Genomic DNA, 5,176 nt, shown 5'->3' on the forward strand with positions numbered 1-5,176 from the left:
CAGTGTGTTTAGATGGTGTCCTGTGTGATCTGGTAACATTTGGAATTTGCCTTAAGCTGGGGCAGGGGAGGAGGGATCTTGAGTGCTCATCTGTGCCAGGTTTTGGGCTGCATACTTTGAACATTTACTATCGTTGTTGGGAAGCTAGCTGTTAGTGATCATGGTCAGGTTTGGGGGAGTTTTCTCACTCATGAGGGTAAATGACTTAACTTCCCTTTTCCTCAGTTTTATTACAGATAGCATTATTACTAGCCTTTGTTCATGAAGAGAAATACTCAGTTCTCTTTGTGTTTTTTCAGAGCCCAGTGCATTAGCCTTATGAATTTATTAACCAGTGAGTGTTTTTAAAAGTATAAAAGCTTAATAGTCTCCTAATTCTTTATATACTCTTTGTATTATAAATACATTTAAAAGTTATGAATTTAACAAATTATATTTTCTGTAACATGTAAATATGGTTGCTGGTTAAAGCTACAATTTCTAAATATTTAATTACAACTGCAAACCTGATTTATCACATTCTTGTAAATGTTTAAAACACTCTATAAAGCAGACAACACTCATATGTTAATGTGCATAAAGTACTAATCAAGACTCTTAGACCAAAGTCTGGTATAAAATGGTAATATACCTTTAATTTATTCATGATCTCCACTCTTATTTTATCTATTTTGTACTTGGAGAATGATTTGATGAGCTTATGCATCTGGAGTAAGCTTCCCAACTCACCAAGGTTGTGAATGTGGGTGAGCATCCTTTATCTCTCCACCCCCAATCAGAGTTCATTATTTCTATTGCTATAGTTTGAATGTGGCCTCCAATTATTTATGTGTTTGAATTGAATGGTCAGTTGTGATTGCATTATCCACAATGTGTACAATCATTATACATTGGTTATAAATAAATCAAAAGAGAGATGGGGTCTTTAGGAGGTGATTATGTCATGAGGTGAGGATGCTCATGGATGAGGTTAGGCCTTATGGGCTTAAAGGGGCAGGCTTGTTTTTTTCCCAACCCAATGCCACTGTCTATGAGGAATAGGCTTTCATCAGACATTGGACCTGCTGAAAACTCACCTGGAATTCCTCAACCTTCAGAATTGTGAAATAAATTTCTGTTGTTTACAAATGATCCAAGTGTGTGGTATTTTGTTATAGCTCCTCAAATGGACCCAGACACCTGCCTCTGCTTTGTTTTTCCCCATAGTACTTTTCGACAGTTGGTGTGTTTCTTTATCTATGCAAGAATATAAGCTCTCTGTGAACAGGTGTGTTTTGCTTTGTTCAATGTTGTATTCTCTGTGTCTAGAGGAGTAACTGGCACATAGAAGATGTTCACCAAAATGTGTTAAATGAATAGATGTTACATTTTGGATCAGGGTATTCCTGGACTGTCTGACTCAGCTACCCAGTCCAGCAAGTTGGGATAGAAGCCAGGTATTGTCCATGACATGGTGAATTGTTTGAATAATTGGCTTTGACCAAAGCAATAGTTTTTATTCTTCTTGATCAAGCATTCTTCCTGAATCATGCTGATTTATATCCTGTCCTTATAGGACCTGCATGAGTTTATATTAAAGCTGCTTGCTCTAAACTCTGCCTCTGCTTTGTCAGTGACAAGCTAAAGCTTTGGGTCAGTTTATTGCCCTGAAAGAGCAGTTTCTTTTTCCTTGGCTACCAAGATGTATACAATAATGTTAAAACCTATACTACAGGGATGAAAAGATTAGCTGGGATAGTCTGCAGAAGGTAGACAAGTCAGTGCCTGGCACACATTCAATTCTAATATAGTCTTATGAATAATGCTATTTGTAGTTGTTATTTTCATTATAGAGACATTTGTGTTATATACTGGTGTTCAGGAGCAGTTCTTGTATACAAGTCTAAATGACAGACTATGCTACAAGGCACACGTCAGGCTAGTTCCTCAACATCGAGTTTGTGTAGTCATGTTGTACCTGGAGAACCCAGTGCCATGTCTCTCCAGCAAGAGGGAAGCAAGTACAGGGAAATGGAAAACTGAGTAGCTCCCACTGAGCAAAGACTATCCAAACTCAACTTCCCCTTTTGAATAGAGCCTTGGTCTGCAGATTGAGTACAAGTTCACAGGAGATTAGTATTTCTAGATTACAGGGTAGGCATCATAAATTTTGTTCTTTCTTATTTATTTCAATCCATAACTTGAACTTACTTTTAAAAGATGTGGCTTAGAGGGGCTGGAGAGATGGCTCAGCGGTTAAGAACACTGACTGCTCTTGCAGAGGACCCGGGTTTGATTCCCAGCACCCACATGGCAGCTATGAACCATCCTTAACTCCAGTTCCAGGGGAATCCAAAGCCTTCTTCTGACCTCTGCGGCATTGCATGACACAGGTGCACTCACATACATGCAGGCAATACACTCATACACATAAAATAAAAATAATAAATAAAATATTAAAAAAAAGATGTGGCTTAAAAAACTGAAAAAAAAAATGTTCTATAGATAGCAAGCAGCAGAAGCCAGATCCAAACTCCCATATGGCTGTCTCCAAACTGACTGGACTTTTCCATACACCTTGTTCCAAGCATCATTGCTGCAAAATTTGATAACTATCAGTTTCTTCAAACGTTCTCATGACTTTGTCAGTGCAATTATCCTTTCAATCTCATTTAATGACAGACTGCGTTCTTCACCCTCTGCTCAATTTTTAAAATGACAACTTGTACCCATTCTGGTCAGACACCTGATGACAAATATATGGATGCAAATGATATCTATTTGTTGAATCAAATGTACAAAAATTTAAACGTAGCAATGGCTTATTCATTCATATATAATTATACTAGCACCAAGAAAATGTAGTAGCAGAAGTAAAAACGGAAGGACACAAAATTTAAAAGCAAAGGGGTTGTAAGACTACAACTGATGCTTATAATTTATTCCTCAAATGCTTTCAACATTTTTTGGTAAATTTTTTATTGATTTGTGTGTGTGTGTGTGTGTGTGTGTGTGTGTGTTTTCATACAGAACACCTTAATCATCTTTATATCTCCTTCCCCACTGGCACCTTTCCATAGTCCCCCCCACTGGAATTTATGCATTCTGTCATTTGTGTTAAGGCCTACTGGGTCAAGTTAGTGTCCCCAGACATCCCTCAGTGCAAGTTCATCCACTGAAGTCTAGTCAGCTTACCTAGAGTCCCTCCCTTTAAGAGGATCAGCTTTTCCTCACCCAGCAGTAATCATCTGCCAATAGTTCTTCAGCTAAGATTGGGCCCTACTACCCATTTCCGTTCTATGCTGGGTTATTGTCTGCTTGAGTTTCCGTGGGTCCTGTAGATGCTGACACCATCGTTGTACGTTCATATGAGCAAGGTCCCAGGAGCCTGGAGGACTTTATTTCCATACGGGCATGCACCTCCTCCCTGACTCTTACGATTTTTCCTCCTCCTCTTCCATAATTGTCCCTGAGCCCTGGGTGGGTGGAGTTTAATATGAGTCCTGTCCAAGGCCCCACACTCTGCAGACTCTTAGTCTCCATGCTTTGGCCATTTGTGTCCTTTGTGTTCCTGGTTCTCTGTTGCTTGAGGGAGCTTCATTGATGAGAGTTCAGAGATTCGTTATGTTCTCTCTACCCCTTGTTCCACTATGTTCCATGAGCCTTAGGTGTAGAGGTTGCATTGTAGATGTGCTGCCTAGGCCTGGGCAATTCACAGACAGTCTCTGTGTGTGACCAGTTGTGGAACTCGGTAATAATCTCTGTCTGTTGCAAAAGAAGCTTCTTTGATGAGTGGTCATTGGGATACTTGTTTGTAAATATAAGGATCCGTATTTTGCACATAGTAAGAAATTACATTTGTCTGGGTATGTGTCAGCCTTGGGATTTCCTCTAAGATCTAGTACCTCTCCAGCCATGTGTATTTGACTGTGTTTACAGTACCACACATGTGTTTCCTCCCATTGAGTGGGCATTAAGTTCAAATAGGGAGCTGTTGATTACCCCCAAGATAAAAGTGCTACACTGCTCCAGTATAGTTTGCCGTGCTGGTCATTGTTGTTGTTATTAGGCCTTAAAGCTGGGGTTGGATCATGAATTAATGTTCTCCCTTAGCAGCTTGCATAGTTCTCTCCAAATCTATGAGAGCTAGCCTTCAGGGGAGGTGGCTTCTGGGTCAGTTGTAGCTCCATGGCTCCAAGTCCTGTGTCTGAAGTATGTCCTGTTTTCAGCAATAGGGTCTTACCTTCAAGTTCTAATAGGTGATCAAGGACTGTGACTACCCTGTCCAATAACTCAAAGGGAGGTTTCTCCTGTCTGGCACTGTTTCTTGTTATGTAACCCTCAGCTATACATATGGACTAATGTAGAGACATTGTAAATGTCGTTTTTCTGTAGAGATACCGTTTATGTAGTTTTTCAGTAGGGAAAAATGGGGAAAAATGGGGATACTTTAACTGGGGAGGGTGTGGAGGGAGGGTTAGTCAGGAAGAAAGAGGAGAGAAAAATAATGCCTAGTGTATAAAACCATAGGGAATCATATTTGACACTTTCAACTTTTAAAGTTTTGGGTTTTTAAAAACAAATACCATAGACTAGTACTTCTTTATGTGTATTTATTTGTTGGTGTTATTTTTGTGTCTTTTTGTTTGGCTATTAGATATACAACCTGTGTTCTATAAATTCTTGATCATGTTTATGGCTCATTCTTATGTCAATATTTTTCTCATTCATTTTTAGGGGATTGTTTTTATATAATAGAGATATTCATCTTAACCACTGTATGTTACTATTTTTTAAAATCTATTCTGTCATCTTTCAGCCTACATGACAAAATATATTTTCCTAGAATAATTATTTTGTAAATGTCACATCAAGAGAGAATGTAATGTATTGTGAAGATTGGTCTAATATTTTGGAAAATAACACCTAATTTAGTAAATGAGAGGTCAGCCCTAGAATACATAATAATTTTCATTAAGCAAAAATGTAAGACTACTACAAACAAAAAAGCAGTTTTTGTAGCGATTTCCCTGAAACCTGATTAAAAATAATAGGGCGTGGTGGTGCACACCTTTAATCCCAGCACTCAGGAGGCAGAGGCAGGTGGATCTCTGTGAGTTCAAGGCCAGCCTGGTCTACATAATGAGTTCCAGGCCAGCTGGGGCTACAGGGAGATCCTGTCTCAAAAAAGACCAAA

The sequence above is a fragment of the Nannospalax galili genome, unplaced genomic scaffold (assembly GCF_000622305.1).
Source record: "Nannospalax galili isolate Female #2095 unplaced genomic scaffold, S.galili_v1.0 scaffold127, whole genome shotgun sequence".
In the NCBI taxonomy this organism is placed as follows: Eukaryota; Metazoa; Chordata; class Mammalia; order Rodentia; family Spalacidae; genus Nannospalax; species Nannospalax galili.